The sequence below is a fragment of the Marmota flaviventris genome, chromosome 14 (assembly GCF_047511675.1).
Source record: "Marmota flaviventris isolate mMarFla1 chromosome 14, mMarFla1.hap1, whole genome shotgun sequence".
NCBI lineage: Eukaryota > Metazoa > Chordata > Mammalia > Rodentia > Sciuridae > Marmota > Marmota flaviventris.
In genome coordinates, this window is record NC_092511.1 from 95,358,355 (window position 1) to 95,377,071 (window position 18,717).

Consider the following 18,717-nt stretch of genomic DNA (forward strand, 5'->3'; position numbering starts at 1 on the left):
ATGTGTCACCGTATGCCTTCAGCTGCTCCGAGGAGCAAGGGGAAACGAGGCCTGTCTTCCAATCCAACAAAAGAGAAAGGATTAAAGCTGGGAGGCTCCCAGCTCCCCACTTGACCTCACCAGACAGAATGAATATTTATTCGTTGATGGGGCCAGCCAGCCAGCCTACCATCAATTCACTCAACAGACACTGTTGGGTACTCAAACCACGTGGGGACAACAGAAGTGAAGAATCTGACCCTGCTTTAAGGAGCTTACACTCAGTGGGAGATGGAAGACACGTCCACAAACCACTTCACCAGAAGAGATCAAATGAGCTAAAAGAGGGATACTGAGAAAATGTAATAAAGATGCTAAGAAGTGAGGTTTCCCACAGGGGTGATGAAGGAGGGCATCCATGAAGAAAACAGCTCAAAAATTGTGGCCAATGGTTACAAAGTGCAGATTCCCTCATAGTCTGCTGGTGTCCATGTGGTTTCATTGGGATAACCTGAGCTGTCCTCAGGGTCACCCACGTTCCTACAGGCTGTCCAGTGGGAGCACTCACTCTGTCCTGCTGTTGCATGCAAGTCATGTGTCTGTCCAGTCAGCAGACATGTGGTTCTTGACTGCAGAGATGGAGGAAGTGAGCATTCTAGATCATGTATGAATGGCCTTCCGCTCTCATCCTTAGGCCAACATGATCCTCGGGGGGCAGCAACACTCAAGAACGCAAGCAGCTTAAGTCATGATGTGGTCAGGCAATATTTTTGCTTTAAACAGATATGAGTGGTCACCTCTGCTCAAGTACATGAAGACATCCTGAGCGTCCAGCCGAACATAGTTCTAGATGGCAAGAGCGTCCAAGACGTGTAGGTGAGGTCGTGTTGTGAGGGTTTCCAGACTCAGCTCTCTGAGCCAGTCAGGGACAGTGGAGCCTGGGGTGCAATGCAGAGTCCGAGACTGGGTCCTGGGCCATTTTCTTCTCCATCCTCAGCTTCAGTTTGACTTTCACAAACGAGAGGTTGGGCCTTTAATTCTGTCGTCAAGAAAAGTGGGCAAAAAGAAAGTAAAGCCAGGAGTGGTGGTACCCACCTGTCTTCCCACTGACTTGGGAGGCTGAGGCAAGAGGATCTCAAATTCGAGATTAGTCTTAGCACCTTAGCAAGACTCTGTCTCAAAAGCGGGGGTGGTGGCTCAGTGGTACCGTGCTCTGGGTCCAATCCCCAGTCAAAATAAATGAAGAAAGAAAGAGAAGAAAAGGAAGGAACGAAATGCCTGGCCCTGGAGGCACTCCAGGGAGCAGATAAAGTGTGGGTCATCAAGCAGAAGGGGAGTAAAAACAGAAAAGCTCACAATTGGCATCTTCACAGTAACTGCAATTGTTTGACACAACGTTTATAGAGATAAAGTTAATAAACTGGCATTGTTCTTGGCAGATTCTCTAATTCCACCTGCAGTTGGCAAGAGCTGGGGGGGGCAGAGTAGTGATCACACCAGGGGGTTAATGTTGAACTTGCTGCCGAGCCCCCTCCTGATAGGTCTGACTGTGGTGATTACTAAATGAAAATAAAGTCCCTGACTTATAAAGCGATGCTTTTAAAATTATAAGTCGCATGACTGAACAAACGCTTTGGGGGGAAATCAGTCGTATGTTTAAAGCCAACAAGCAATTTCCCACCGCTGAATGTAGAACATACTGTGAGAGGATCATAATTAGGTCCTGAATATTTAATATCATCATTTACTGTGTCTGTTTGCTGCTGTTTTTTTCTGAGTCTATTTGGTGTATCCTGCAAGCTAAATACTCCGCAGCAAAGCTTAATTATCCTTTTAATTCCTCTTTGAAATCCTGCGGTGCCCCTTTCCCCCTGCTTTGCAATAATGATGATGAGAGTCTACCCTTAATTAGACTGAAAATGTCACATGTGATGAGAGAGTAGGCCCAAGATAACAGCTCACACCCTCCTTTAAACAGTGTTCTTAGGGAAGGCTGTTCTGGGGTGGTTGGAGGCTGGCCTCGATTCACTCTGTTGGATTGGAGGCCAGAGGTCTAGCGAACATGGAGCATGCTCCATTGGCTCGCAACCTGCCATTCTTCAGGAGCTGGTCCTTATATGGTTGCACATTCCCTTGTCATTTACTTATTTGGAAACAAATCCAAGAAAGGTTTATTCCATAGAGATTTTTGCCTACACTAGGGAATTCATAATCAGTGAGGCCAAAATGATTCTTATTGACAAAGCTGGGACTCTCCATCCTGCCATTTTGTCTGGAAACAGTCCAATTTTGCAAGACGTAAAAGCATTTAGTGACCACCCCAGGTTAGATCTGTGGCCCTTAGCCAGTGAAGTCTTAATTGTGGACACTTAATCTATTTCTGTATAGATAACTTATTATATTTTATAATCGCAATAAACCTGCTAATAAAAGGAGTCCCGCAGACTGGTATCTTTGTGTGCTTGATGGGGAATGTGAGTGGAGAAGGGTCTGACTGCTGTCTTCCCTGGTCATTGATCTGTGTATGATTAGACTATAGGATTGCATCCAGCCATAAATGAAATGCCTAAAATGTCATGGCTGGGCCATTCATCAGCAGCAGCAAGTCTTACAAGGAGATGGTGTAAAAACCACCTGGAGCCTTGCCTTCCAAATTGTCACCATTAGCTCATGAAGCAATGTGTCACATAACTACTGCTGTGTAACCAAAACTGACCCCAGATTCAGTGGCTTAAAGCACAGTCATTTCTCATTCTGGCTCCGGGTTCAATAGGGGTCAGTAGGCGGTCATCTGATTTGGGCTGGGCTCAGTTAAATGCAGCAGGCTGGGGCCGCTGCCTTCTGGGAAACTGTAACTGGGCAGCTCTGTTCCACCGTCCATCCTCCTCCTCCAGTTAGTCAGTGAGCCTGAGCATGGCCTCATTATGGCAGTGACAGAAAGTCTCAAGAGCAGAAACAGGCAGTCTCTGGGTTCAAACTGCTCTCTTGTCACTTCTGGCTTGTCCCTTTGGCCAAAGTCACACAGCCAAATCCAGAGTCCAGAGTCAAGAGGGAGACTCCACCCCATTTGCACGAGGAATTAATCAAGCAGAAAAGGACATGCATATGAGAAAGTGCTATCCCTATAGGATATGGAAAATGGCAAACCCCAAAATAGTGGGACTTGGGGAAAGGAAATGAGAGAGAAGGCAATACATTGATTCCTTTCCAATATATTTTTTTTCCAATGATAAGACAGGCTCCAGGGAGGAGATATCCATCAGGTCTGGAATGACTGTCTCTGGGAAGAGACCAAAGCATTGATCCTTCCCAAAACAAACCCTTTTCCAGATACTGACCACTGACCCAAGACCCTCCATCTAACCCAATAAAGATAAATTCCAGATACTGATCACTGACCCCAGACCCCCCCATCTCACCCAGTAAAACAGACCCCAAATTCCCCAGTGCCCAAACCTCTCAGTATAACCTATATAAGCCCAGATCCCCGCTTTGGCCAGTGGCTCATTTTCCATCGGAAAAGTGGGTCCATCAGAAGCATCATTCTGTTCCTGAAAAGAGACTTTTGCTGATCCATGAAGTGTGTGCCCAGCTTGGTCCTTTTATGCTAACCATCCCTGTAACAAATACTTGATAACTTATAAAGAGAATAATTCCAAATAACTCATAAAAAGAAGTGGCTTATTTTGACTTACAGTTTTCAAGTTCATGGTTCCTTGGCCCCATTCCTTTGGTCCTATGTCAAGGCAGCACATCACAGCAGAAGCGCGTGTCGAAACTATTCATTTCATGGTTGGGAAGCAAAAGAAAGGAAGAAGAATTGGGGTCCTACTGTACCCTTCAAAGGTCATGCCCCCAATGACCTAAAGACCTCCCTACCTCCAAAAGGGTCCACCGCCTTCCAACAGCATCACCCCAGGAAGCAAACCTGTAGCCATGGACCTTGGGGGGGACACTCAGGATCCAAACTGTAGCAGACAGGTAAAGAATTGGGACGCATGATGCAAATCTAACAGGTGTGTTGGTCTCCTGAGGCTGCTGTATCACTTACAATCTAGTGCTTAAAGCAACATAGTCTATTACCTTATAGTTTGGAGGTCGGTCAGAAGTCCTAAAATCAATGTGTTTGCAGGGTTCTGTTCCTTCTAGAACTTTTAAAAGGGAATCCATTTCTTAGCGTTTTCCAGCTTATCGAGAGCCTGTACTCCGCAGTTCATGGCTCCTTTGTCTTCCAGGCCCACAGTGGCCTCCCTTCAAACTCTCTGCTCCTCTCTGACCCTCCTGTCTCCCTCTTCACCTCATGAGGACCCTTGTGAATCCATTGTGCGCACAGACAATTGGGGATCAGCTCCCCCTACCAGGATCCTGCATCTGCGAGGCCCCTTCTCCAGGTGGGGTGACATATTCATAGCTCCTAGGGCGGACATCTTCGAAGGCCTCTCTGCTTTCCACAAGTGTGAAGTGGAAGAAGCTAACAACTGTAGGGGCAGCACTCTGTCAAAATGTACTTCCCGGCGGGGTCCATTTGAGTGTGTTGACAGAATGAAATGCCAGCAGCAGCTTTCGCTTGGCCGAGGATTCTGCACCAGCGGGTGGAAAGCTTGTGTGCCACACCCAGGCCCAGTGGGCTCAGTTGGGCTGACTGCCCAAATGCAGGTCTTGTTACCAGAACTGGGCCAAAGGCTGAGCTGCAGGGCTCTCAAATGTGCAGGTCTGGCCACCTGCCCCAAAGGCCCATCCAAGAGATGGCTGTGGTGAAGGCAGGAAGGGAGTTTATTCTCAGTGTGACTGCACTGGGAAGAACAGAGAGAAATCTGTCTCTAAGGTGCTAATGGTAGTCCCGGGGTTACACAGGAAAGGAACACAGGTAAGGGTGGGGGACCTGGGTAGCTGTTGCTCTAGGCCAGGCTGTGGTCTGGTTGATCATTACCTCAGGATTGGCCAAGCAGAGTCTTGTCAGCAACTTGCTGCCGCTTGGGGGGCAGTTTCGGCTCTTTGTCACAAGATGTTTAACCAACAGACTTATTGTTCCTGGAATCCAAGGTGACTGCAGGGAAGAGTGACTCAGAGAGAGAGAGAGAGAGAGAGAGAGAGAGAGAGAGAGAGAGAGAGAGAACGAACACAGAAGGCAAAATGGAGTTAGTTAGGTCAACAAAAGGTCCCTCAGTCTATGGCACTCGAATCTTTCCTTCACCTCAAACCGTATGGCCTAGAAGGGACATGGAGAGCCACATGATCCCTGTGTGGAATTAGAGGACAGGTCTTTCATCAGGAATTTGCTCAGACTTTTATTTTAAACATTTCCCTTGGCAGTAATGAATTCTTGAGAGGCCTATGAGTTGGCTCCGTCGTCCCAAGGCCTGAGCTCTATATTTTGCTTCTTTGCTCCATGCGTTGAGGCTCTTCAGAAACTTCTCACTCAAACCCTAGGGCTTATTCCTAGGCATGGTGAAGCGGTTTACAAACCAGGACGTGGAATGCTGTTTGCATGACGAAGCTGCCCGCCAGGGGCCGGGACTCCTTCCATATTTTGGTGCAGTGATACCTGAACGGTCTTTCCAGCCCCACAGGAAGTTGATGTTTTGTTCATGTGACATGATAAGATGTATGTATTTGGTCTCTGCCCTGGTCCCTTGTACAGAGCTTTTAAAGCTCTTGTGACTTCCTGGATGATAAGAATGAAAGAAGATTATGTTTTCCATCCTTGTGACATAACACCTGAGAAAAACAACCTAAAGAAGGAAAGATTTATTTTGGCTCAGGTTTCAGAAGATTCAGTCCATAAGTGACTGACTGCATCGTTTCTGGGACTGTGAAAAGGCTCTACATCATGGCTGGGTGGTGGAGGAAAGCTGCTCACCTCACAGCAGCCAGGAAGCCAGCAGGGAAGGGATGAGGACAAGATAGAGGCATAAAGGGCACACCTCCAGTGACCCACCTCCTCCACAAAGGGCCCACCCCTAAAGTTTCCACCACCTCCCAATAATGCTGTCAGCCCCCTCATGATCCCAATACTGCTCAAAGCCCACTCTGAACATCACTGCTTTGGGGGCCAAGCCTCCAACATACGAACCTTTGGGGGACACTTCAGACCCAAACCATAGCAGCGTCCTTTGTTGTATTTGGACTTAGTCCCCAGTTCCTGACACAAGAACTTGTAAGAGCCCTGCGGGATGAGTGTCTTTTGTATGCTAATGATGATACACTGGTGTTGAGAATCAGGTTCGAGTCCCATTCCCCAGTGTTGAAGATGAACACCAAAGAAATGGCAAGGCAAGAGCATAAAGGTTTTATTTAAAGGATAGAACAGAGAGGGAGAAAGGATCAGAGGCTCCTCCACAGAGCAGGGAGTCCAAGTTGGTGCCCCAGGGAGTGGAAGTGTCCTGCCCCTTTTATAAATTTCAGATTTCCTTTGTTCTCCTGCCCCTTTATAAATTTCAGATTTCCTTTGTTCTCCTGTCCCCCTCTCCTTTTATGAATGAAAGGTGGGCCAAAAGGTGGGAAAGGAGCCCTCTGGGGCATAGGAAGGCAGGAAGGAAGTCCCAGGGGGCATTCATTAACAACTCCTTGCTAGGAGGAACAATTCCCCACCCCCAGGCAGGTAACCTTGGCAACAGGTTAGAGGAGGGGGAAGTGTTCTGGAGGTATTAGCATTTTATTTCCTTTGAATCAGCACCCATCTTCCTGACCCAATCATTCATTACCTACACTGACTATCCTTTTGCAGGCCCCCATCCCATCTCCAACCCCCACACGCCTCAATGAGGTGACTTGTAACTTCAGGATGGGAGCTGGTTGCCAGAAATACCAAGACAGGGTTAGAGGGTTGGGAGATGGAGGTTGAACTCAATCACCAATGTCCAATGATTTGGCCAATCAAACCTGGAACCTCCTAAACTTCTCAACAAAAATCGAGTAAAGAGAGCTTCCAGGCTAGTGAAGTGTAACAAAATTAGAGGCTGCTTTTTGATAGAAATACAGTAAGATATCAAATGCAGACTTGGAAGTAGCACGGCAAGGTAAAATTTACTTTTACTCTGCCAGAAGTCATGCTACCAAACATGGGTAGCACTGCCCCTTAGCCTGATGCAAGGAGCTCAGGGTCACAATCTATGTGAGTAGCTAATTTTAAAATTGGGGGAGGCAAAGGGAAGGGCTCTAGTTAAAATGTTTACAATTGACTCTTACTTCCCAGTTAAGGATAAGTAGTATATTTTGAAAATGGATCGCTGAACTTTCTGTTTCTCACAAGTCCCCCCTTTTTCTGTGTATACCTTTTGGGTTCATTTTCATTTTTGTTCTTGTACCCTTTGGAATTGCCATCCAACCTAGATATGTTAACTTTGTGAGGTGGAAATCTCCCATGGTAATGAGTTCTCCCCTTTTTAGCAGTTCAGATAGCCATCCTGGTGATTAGGAGCACTTGGTATGGTCCTTTTCAGCTCGGCTGAATTTGTCTTCTTTCCAGGTCTGGATTTAAATCATGTTGCCGGGCTAGAGTGATGAATCACAAACTCCAGAAGGGGAGTCTGAGCAGAAATTTATAATAGTCATACCAAAAAAAAAAAAAAAGCACAGATGAGTCTCTAATTGACTCAGAACAAAATTGTGACTCTGACAGAGCTTTTTGTGATATATATCAGGCACTCCTATATAAAACCCCTTCCTTTATAACCTCCCAGTTTTACTTATTTTGGGAAGTAAAGAACTGACACAAATGTACATCTCAAGTAAAAGAGCCATGTCTTTTCTTTTAAGTGTCCACGTGTGGCTCAGTGGTAGAGCACTTGCCTCGCACATGTGAGGCCCTGGGTTTGATCCTCAGCACCACAAAAAAAAAAAAAATGATTAATTAAAATAAAGATATTGTGTCCATCTACAACTAAAAAACATTTTTTAAATTACAGACATTAAAGTATAACCAATAACTCTCACTTTAAGACTGGTGTTTAAACTCCCACTGGGTGTTTAAGACTAAATTGGTCAAAGTTGACCTTTTTTTCTATCTACTGTGAGAGTCAGCTGAGATTCTAACAACTAACAGGATCACTCTTGGGAACTTCTGAGAAGCCTGGTCCCTTTGGCTTTTACTCTACCAGTTGTGTCATCTGTCAAGATGGCTCAGGCTCTTGCTAAGCACATGTGGCCTCCTTTGGAAGCATCAGGGACATTTCCCTCTCAGTGACCCTCTTTACAGAACGTGCACTGGTTGTCACGTGTCCTCTTGAACACCTTGACTGGGAGATCAGGTGACTCACCAGAGTTACAGGGCCCTTAGAGAAGTCCTGTCATTCCCTGAGTTTGGTTGACATTAGAGGCCAAGGACCAGAATATTGGCTGCTTTTTTTTTTTTTTTTTTTAGGAACAGTTGGTGCTTTAGTTTGAGATTACTTTCCAAGTTTATATTGGTTATTTTATTCCTTAGCCCTTTTACTTCCTTGACTTTGGTCAAGGTTTTAAACATCCAGAAGGCCAGTTTCACCAGACTTAAAGTGGGAATTTTTGGTTATGCTTTAATGTCTGTAATTTTTAAAAATATTTTTAGTTGTAGATGGACTCAGTATTTTTATTTTAATTTTTTTTTTTTTTAATGTGGTGCTGAGGATCAAACCCAGGGCCTCACGCATGTGAGGCAAATGCTCTACCACTGAGCCACAGGCCCAGCGCATAATGTCTGTAATTTTATGGTAACCCCTTTTGTTTAATTAGGGTTAAGTATCAGTACTAAAAGTCAGCTTTATATCGTATCTGTCCTATACATGATGGCTTCTATTAGAAGCAGGGTTTCTGCAAAACATTAACAGGCAACAGTTATACATTTTACAATGAAAATGCAAAATGAAATTAACAAGAGCAAAAACATTCAGTTTGTATAATAGCTATGAACAAAGAAACATGATTTTTAAAAATTTTTTATTGTTAATAGATCTTTATTTTACTTATTTATTTATATGTGATGCTGAGAATTAAACCCAGTGCCTCACACATGCCAGGAAAGTGTGCTACTGCTGACCCCCAGCCCCAGGCTCAAGAAACATAATTTTTATTATCCTAAACTTTTACTTAGTTATATATTATATCTCCTGATTATTTTGAGATCACAGTAATATTTACAACAAAAACCTATCCTTTGAACAGAAATTTTAAATGAGCTTAAGTCCAGCCTGCTTTGGAGCCAGCCTAGCATGGAGTAGGGTGAGAGGCAGAGCCTTATCTCAGATAAGGTGGGGATCTTGACAAATGACCCAATACAACATTACATCTGAAACATGAATCAAACAGAAACTAAGAGAGCTCCTAACTTGCTTTTTGTGGAAAGAGTGGAAAAATGCTTCCATGTTTTATAATGTCAACCTTTAAACAAATCAGGCTCTCCTTTTCTTTAAAAGTACATTTAAATTTCCATTCCTGTGTAAGACAAAAATTTATATATATATATAAAACTGTTTCTTTTTTTAACATCAAATTGTATTCTTTATTTTTATGTGGTTCTGAGAATCGAACCCAGGGCCTCTCAGGAGCCAGGCAAGCAGTCTACCACAATTCCAGCCCCTCTAGTTTATATCTTATTGATAAAAGGTTACCTTTATCCACTTACAGAACATTAAATGACATAAATAAATTCTCAATTAAATTTGCTATTTTTATATAAGTCTAAAAGAGATTACCACTTCGGACAACTTTAGTTTGGAGAACACCAGATTGGCAATGTGCTCTCCTAAGCTTTTAGGTGTATACATATCTCCAGTCATATATATTTAGAGTATCTGGCAAAGCTGACTCAATTCATGTTTCAAAATTTGTCCAGAAGAGAACGGATCCCCATTCAGGGGAGTAATATATATATACTTTTTCTGGGGCAAGCTGTTTCCTCCTTAAACAAAATCTTGTTTGGTTTAAGGTAACATTGACCACTTTCTTCAGGGTCCCTTTGGCCCAAATGGCCTTCCTCACTTTTAGTAGACCCCCACTTTTAGCAGACCCCCTTGCTTTTCCTGGGAGGCCCTTGCAAATGAAGTTGTTGCTCTTTGGATGAGAATGTTATCTGTACATTTAATTCATTTAACAGATTTTATGCCAGGAGGGCCTGGTCAATCTGGCATCTACAAAAAATAAAGCAAAATTGTGCCTTAATCCCCGCCCCCTCCATTGCAGTCAAGGGATTGGAGCACAGGGTGTTGCTGAGCCTGACCTGTATCCCTTATCATTATCATAACGTTATCAACTTTAAGTGGGTTCCCCATGATCAGTTGTACCCAGAGGTTCCTTTGGGCCTTTTTCTTACACTAGGCATATTGATATTCAATGGAAGAGGCCTTCTTCATCCTTTTCTTTGGCTTCTTTGAAGATCCCTTTGATCATGCTGTCAATGAAACATAGATTCTGACTTTTGTTTCTATTCCTCCCTGGCATTATGTACCATAAAGGCACTATCAACTAGTTGTGAGGAGTTATGTCAGTTTGCCCCCTCTGTCCAATGAAGGTCACATTGACCATACAGAGATTGTTAGGGGCCTCTCTACACAGAAATCAGCATGGCCAAGACATAGATGCTTGTATACATGAGGACTCCAGAAGATCCTTGTATTTTAGCTCTGTGGGCAACAACTAGGATTCCACCCAGAAGTTTCCCTGGCCAATGAGGCATTCTGCCAGATCTTAGAAGGGGAGACCAATTTTTTCACCAGATTATGATCTAATAGTGCTGGAACCTACTGCTATGTCCTTTGTGACCGGCAGCCTTTACCCCCTGAATAAGATAGAATAGTTAATGCCCAGGCCTTCAGGGTAATGGGTCCAAGTTAAGGTCATTTTTCCCCCTCAAATGTAAAGCCCACTCTGTGAGGTTAAACATTTCAGTCAACTTCTTTGTCCCAAAGCTGCAGGAAAATGGAAGTGCAGGTGGACCCAATTTGAAGTTACAGAAAATCAAATAAATCTTACTTCTTTTTAGTAAGATAAAGTATCTTACTCTTTTTATAATACTTTAATCAAAACACAGCTGAAAGTTTTTCTATGCATATAGAATTATACTTGTTAGAATTTTAACTCTTCGTAAGCTTGCTAAGACCCAGAAATAAGGAACCTTAAACTTTTCTTTCTTTCTTTTTTTCTTTCTTTCTTTCTTTCACCAATTTATAAAAACACATTTAATAGGTTACCTTATGAAATGCAAAAACCAAGATTACTTGAATTTATACTTAGTTGATGTTTTAGTATTTTAACTTTGCTAATTAATCAGATGTTTCCTCTAACAAGTACATTTATATTTATTTGTTTATTTCTAATTAGTTATACATGATAACAGAATACATTTCATTTCATTGTACACAAATAGAGCAAACTTGTCATTTCTCTGGTTGTACGCATTGCAGTGTTGCATCATTTGTGCAATCATACATGTACCTAGGGTAAAGATGTCTGTCTCATTCTGCTATCTTACCAACACCCATCCCCCCTCCCCACCCCTCTTCCTTTGACCCCTCCCCTCATTATGGATCAGCCTCTACTTATCAGAGAGAACAGTCAGCCCTTGGTTTTTTGGGATTGGCTTACTTCACTTAGCATGATATTCTCCAGCTCCATCTATAACAAATGCATTTATGAAGATCGATCCCATTGATGTTAAAAGTAATTTGCCCATTTCTAATTTAGTTTACCCATGAAAATCAAGGTATCAAACAAGTCTAATTAACACTTTAAGTCAAAGAAAAATCCTTAGAAGTAATGGACATTGCACTTTAACTATTTTATAGAAACATTCTGATTGGCTGACCGCCTAGAAAAACAAGTGTGTTAGTAGTTTCAAAGGCATTTTTACCCTTATCGACTTAGATTGACCTTTTTTGTTAAAGTTTTACTTAAGTCATGTGAACCAAAAGGCATTTGGATCCATTCATCAAATTCATGAATATTCATTTGTCTGTAAGCCAATTTTGATACCACATACATGGTATAAACACAAGCACAGATAGAGACATGACATACAATACACAGGGCACACGTATACACACAACAGATGGGAAACAAAGGTTTGTTAGCTCTTTACTAGGTACTAAGTCCCTACAGGTAGGAGGCAAAAGAACTATCATATTATAAATTAAAATAGAGCCAGATTTTTACAGTATGACCAAGGCATGAAAAGGTCCTATACAGTTTGGAACATTAAGAATAGAGTCTGTCAGCCATAGTGGACACTGAAATCAAAGGTTCAAGTGGCCACTCATTCTCCATGGGGGCAGATTCACTCCCACCATCACCATGGTTTATTCTCTCTGATTAGGACTCTTCAGAGGAAAAGAAGACTCATACAGATGGCATCTTTCCATTGTTCTTCCCGCTTCCTAGGCCTAGAATTTTTATTCCCTATTTTTGGTAGGTCCTGTGATTAAGTTTCCGCCTGGGTACTCAATCCCTCCCTTATTGGAGGTTTCTTGTACACCCCACTGCCCCACTTTCCTGAGTGTGTCCTCGTGTTCCCAAGTCTCAAGATGCTTATTCTTCTTTCCTTGGAAGGCTTCTTGCATTTTCCCAAGGTGCTTCCTCCGTCTCCAGCCCGTTCAGATGTCCAGTGGGTATCTAAAAACAGGATAGACCTTGGCATCATGGCCTTTATTTTGCATCCATCTCTTTTATTCCTTTAAACTTTGGGTCTGGTTCCTGCTCCACTCTGCATATAGGCAAGTTAATTATTTAAGGAGTGTTCATCTAAAGCTGATCATTTTCTCCTTTACAGCTGAAGACACCAGGGTAAGAGTAACTAAGGTATTTTCAAGATTTGTAAGGACATTCAACTGCTAGCTTTTACAACTTCCTGTTCCAGACTCCTGGAGTGTGGCCGGACCCCTTCCTGGAACCAAAGAGTCTTGCAGGCAGATCACCCCCATGCTGAGACTGCCCCCACTCAGCAAGAACAATGATCTCATGGGAACAGGATCACAGGTATGATAGATAAACATCCTGTGAAGCAAACAGAGACTACCCCTCACTTCTCCATAGTTACCTGGCGGAACCAGAACTGAGAATAATGATCAGCCAGACCACAGTTTAACCAAGACTGCTTAATCATTCATAACTCTCTCCCACTGCCCAGTTATTCCTCTATTTAAATGTAAAACTCACCCAAGTACCCCACCCTCAGATAAGCTGGGATGCTTGCTCTCACTTGCTTTCCTAGTGTGGCATACTGATTAAAGTTATTTTCCTGATTTGCACCATTAACTTTTTGGGTTTGGGGGCAAGTGGCCAGATTTTATTCCTTGGGACCTCCAGCGTCAGGCTGCTGGCCTAGGACTCCACCATCAGAAGCACTGAGAGAGGGGACTTTCCCATACTTTGTCCTATGTAGTTGTTCATCTCTATCTTTTGTGTCCTTCATAATAAGCTGGTGAGTGTGTCTCGCCCACGTCCCGCGCTGGCTATGAAATCTGGGCTTCCTCTGCGTGGAGAGGGCTGGCTGAGAAATACGGCAAAAAAAAAAAAAAAAAAAATCACACAGCACAGAAAGCAGTTTTCAAAAAGCAGGGGTGGGATGGCTCTGCGACCTCAGGAGTCCAAGTTCCACGCTGGAAGGAGAGAGAGAGAAGAGCTTGCATCTGCTTTATTTATACAAGGGGGCTTCAAAGGTTTCCATGGAATATTCTTTTGTTAAATAAGGTAGGAGGAGGGCTGTCCCAGCCCGATGGGTAATGCCCAAGTCTGGGACTACTAGAGAGCAGCCTCTCTAGCCAAGCGAAGACTGAGGTCATGTGCTTTGAGTAATCCATTAAGTGGGAGAAGCCACAAAATGGTTTGCAATGTCCGACCAAGATCTCCTTGGCTCCAAGGCTGAGTAGAGGCTTTTCAAATAGCTCAGGGGTAGCCCCCCACAAGTCTATGTTCCCTGGATTTTGTGAACAAATTATGGAGTATGAGGAAGGGTTGTGGAACCCCAACGCATAGCCAGCTCATGGGAGGTGCAGGTCACAACCTGGGGCTTGTGGTGGCATCTGAAGTGGGAGTGAGGAAAGGGGTCTTTGGGGACTGAGCCCTCAACCTGTGGGGTCCAGGTCAACTTAAATAGTGTCATCTGAACTGTAGGACACCCAGTTTGTGTCCAGAGAGATGAGCAATTACTTAATGTGAAGGAAAACTCACATATTTGGTGTCAGAACATGAAGAATACCAGAAAAAGTTTGTTTTGTTTTAGTAGGTATTTCATTTATATACACATATATATATACATACACACACACATATATAAATATATATTTTAGTTGGACACAATACCTTTATTTTATTTATTTTTACGTGGTGCTGAGGATTGAACCCAGTGCCTTGCACATGCCAGGCAAGCGCTCTAACACTGAGCCACAACCCCAGCCCAGGTATTTCATTTTTAAAATACAGTATAGAGATTACTGAGAGGATGAAAATGGAGAAAGAGGGTTAAAACTATTTTCTTAGATCACCCTGAACCTGGCTTGTCACTCAATATGTTCCCCGGGGGGGATTCCCTTGAAACAGTTTGCTCATGGGCTCCCTTATTTGCATATTGCTTGTTAGCATCATCTGAAGATGCTGTGAGCACTACAGTGTTCCTCTTCTCTCAGTCACCTACCTGGTGACTCTGAAATGGAGAGTCTCTATGCCTCCATTTTCTCTTCTGTAAAGATAACAGTGATTTATTGCTTTTAGAATTGCTATGAGAATTAAGTAATAAATATAAAGTACTCCACCTGGCCTATCAAGTTCAATATGTTTGCTATCATTGCATTATGATTAATTAATCTCACAGGGTATGGAAACTAACAAGTTAACTGCAAAAATATGTTTAAAGTGGGTTTTAGGTAGAAAAGATGAGTGTAAGACTTATAGTGATTATCACTAGGAGAATTAGTAGGAGATGAATTAGGAAAGAAGAAAAGAGAAAGTCGGTTTGGAAAAAAATGCTGGCACTCAGATTGCTGCTGCCCAAGGTGGTGGACCTGGGGAAGGGGTGGAATGACCCCTCAGAGAGAGGACCATGACCCTAACCTGGGAAAACCTCAGTCTCTAGGCTCTGCCATGCCCCAGACCATGGCACCCTGTAGGCTGGGAAATACAAGGGCTCTCTCTTTATGCAGAGACCACATTAGTCTTTTAAAAGACCTATCTGAACAGAGGCTGAACATCACCAGTGTTAACTGGTGGTGATAATCTAAGAATAAAACAAACAATTTTTCAATTCATCTGTAATTCAAAATTAAAGTCTGCAATTTACCTTAAAGTCCAATCACTTCAAGGTTATTGGGGCTTTACTTGAACGTTACCCCAAGGTTACTGCTCAGTCTTTTTGATGAAGTGGGAAAAAGATATCAAATACTGGAGGAAAGACCTGGCTGTCCTCCTAGGGTGGATGCTTGTGCGCATCGTTTCTGCTGTCCTGTCTATCCTGCAATCACAGCAGCAGGCAATGCTGCATGACCTGGCTGCTGAACATGACGGCTCTGGCAATGCATGTGACCCCAATGTGCATAGCTCTGGAAACCACTGCCCAGGGCTCCCCCGGCCAGGAGAATGTGCTGTGTCCTCAGAAACTCTCCACCAGATCAACCGAAAAACTTCTATTTGTCTGCATTGCTCCCATCTCTGACCCTCTTTTTTTAATACAAAGCTTAAAGATATGCAGTTCTGTAACTGAGCCAAAACTAAGCTCACTAATTTTCACTAAATCCTTTCTCATAAATCCAAGCTCCCAGAAATGTAATCAGATCCGCAGCTCTGTTCCCAATCTTCTCCAGCCCAGGAGAGTCTCCAGATGGTTCTGCAACACCACTCACGCCTGTCCCTTCCCCAGCACCTGCCAATTTTGGGGGGTAATCACTTATTCTTCAGGGTACTAGACCAAGAAGTTTATACCCATGGCCTCTTAAAGTGACAATCTTTACATGGCTGGATTCTGAATGAATGTGTGATATTGTTATTTATATTCACTGAATACTATTCATTTAACATTTCCATATGTCTAGACAGTTGTCATATTTATTGTGCTAATGTTTGCATAATATGTTCTCAAGTGAAGCACAAAGTTTAAAGCTATGTTACCTATTGATATAAAACAGATTTCTGATAATTTATAATTTGTACACACACATATATAAATATACACGTGCATGCGTGCTCACACACACACACACATATATATATATAAATTAAATTTCTACAAATACTTTTTTAATATTTATTAAATATTAAATACAATACCTTTATTTATTTATTTATTTATATGTAATGTTGAGGATGGAACCCAGGGTCTTGCACGCGCTAGGTGAGCACTCTACCGCTGAGCCACAAACCTCTACAAATATTAACATATATTCCTGCTTTGAAATTATTTACTTAGGCTAAGTCTTCCGAGTCAAGAAGACTGGCTCAATCTAATGTATTTCATTAATACATTTCCAGGATAAAATGCAGTTGATGGACTTTATTTTAAAGTGAATAACTATAGAAATATTTATATTAACAGACCGACAGGGTAACATTTGTACTTATAAAGTATTAAAACCATCAATTCCAAAATTCCAAGAGGGAGAGTCAAGCAGAATACACTTTGTACAAATCCCAGATATACTAACAAGGTAATCTCAACCAAACAAGATGGATACAATTGAGATAATCAAATAACAGATAAAAATGCTGAACAGACTACATTTAGAATGCACTTACCCCAATTTAATAAAGGCTATTTACAATAAGCCAACAATTAATATCATGCCAAATAGGGAAAAGTTGAAAGCTTCTAAGATCTGGAATGTCTAAGATTGCCCATTTTCATCATTTAAAAAAAAACATTTATTTTTTAGTTATAGGTAGACACAATATCTTTATTTTATTTTTATGTGGTGCTGAGGATGGAACCCAGGGCCTCACCATGCTAGGTGAGCGCTCCACTGCCGAGCCACAACCCCAGCCCCATTTTCATCATTTTTTTTTCAATATAAACATAGAGCTGGAGCCCCTAGTCAGAGAGATCAGGCAAGAGGCAGAAATAAAGAGCATCCAAACTGGAAAAGAAGAAGTTTGTCTCTGTTTGTAGATACATGATCTTTTATAATAGAAAACCCCAGGGACTTCATCCAAAAACTATTATAACTAATAAATGAATTCAACAAAGAAGCAGGATACAAAATCAACATAAAAAAATCAATAATGTTGCTATATGTCAATAGTGAATTATCTGAAACAGAAATCAAGAAAGAAATCCTATTCACAATAGCCATAGAAAATAAAATAAAATGGCTATGAATAAATTTAAACAAAAAAGGTGAAAGAGGGGCTGGGGTTGTGGCTCAGAGGTAGAGCGATTGTGTAGCATGCGTGAGGCACTGGGTTTGATCCCGGGCACCACATAAAAATAAACAACAACAACAAAAAAAACTTCCTTAAAAAATGAAATAAAATAAAGATATTGTGTCCACCTATAACTAAAAAATAAATATATTTTTTAAAAAGGTGAAAGAGCTCTACAATAAAAATTATAAAATACTACTGAAAAAAAAGAGGACATAAGAAAGTAGAAAAACATTCCATGAAGTACACAGGCACACACTTACCACCCACCTGTATTTGGCATTACTAAGTGCCCTCCTAAATGGCAAAAGACACCAGTTGTCCACAGTTCTGTCCTTGTGGGGAGTGATGCCAGATTTTGGATGTATGGCATTTTATTCCGGGGATGCATTGTACTAAAGCTGAGATTGTTTCCATGGGGAAATGTCCCAGAGTGATTCTTGCCATGGCACTCGGCTCTCTCAGACACTCCCAGAGAAACCATGATTGAGCTCTGCACTTTGACTTTGATGTCTGACAAAGGGTTGAAGAGGGAGGACAAAAAAAAAAAAAAAAGAAAAACATTCCATGTTCATGGATTGGAAGAATCAATATTACTAATATGTCACACTACCCAAAGAGATTTAGATAGTCAATGCAATGCTATCAAAACATCAATGATGGGCTGGGGTTGTGGCTCAGTGATAGAGCACTTGCCTAGCACGGTGAGGCACTGGGTTGATTCTCAGCACCACATATAAATAAATGAATGAAATAAAGGTCCTTCAATGGCTAAAAAAATATATTTTAAAAAAACCATCAATGACATTCTTCACAGAACTAGAAAAAAATATATAAAATTTATATAGAACCACAAAAAGCAAAACAAAAACCCAGAAAGACAAAGCAATCCTGAGCAAAAAGAACAAAGCAGGAAGCTTTACACTATCCAACTTCAAAACAAACTACAAAAGTGTAGTAATGGCAACAGCATGGTGTTGGCATAAAAACAGACACATAGACAAATGGAACAGAATAGAGAGCCTAGAAGTAAGTAAGCCCACACTTGTATAGTCAACTGATTCTCAAAAAAGGTACTAAAGACACGTGTTGGAGAAAGGACAATATTTTCAACAAATGATGCTAGAAAAATTGAATAATTAATGCAGACGAATAAAATTAGACACCTATCTCTCACCAGTAACAAAAATCAACTCAAAATGAATGTAAGATCTGAAACTTTGAAACCACTAGAAGAAGACATAGGAGGGAAGAAGAAGAAGAAGAACAAGAGAAGGAGGAGGAAGAGGAGGAGGAAGGGGAAGAGGAGGAGGAGGAGGAAGAGGAGGAGGAGAAGGAAGACAATGATGACATAGGAGAAACAATTCAGGACAATGTAATGGGCAAGGATTTTTTTGTGTGGGGGGGGCAAGATTTCAAAAGCTC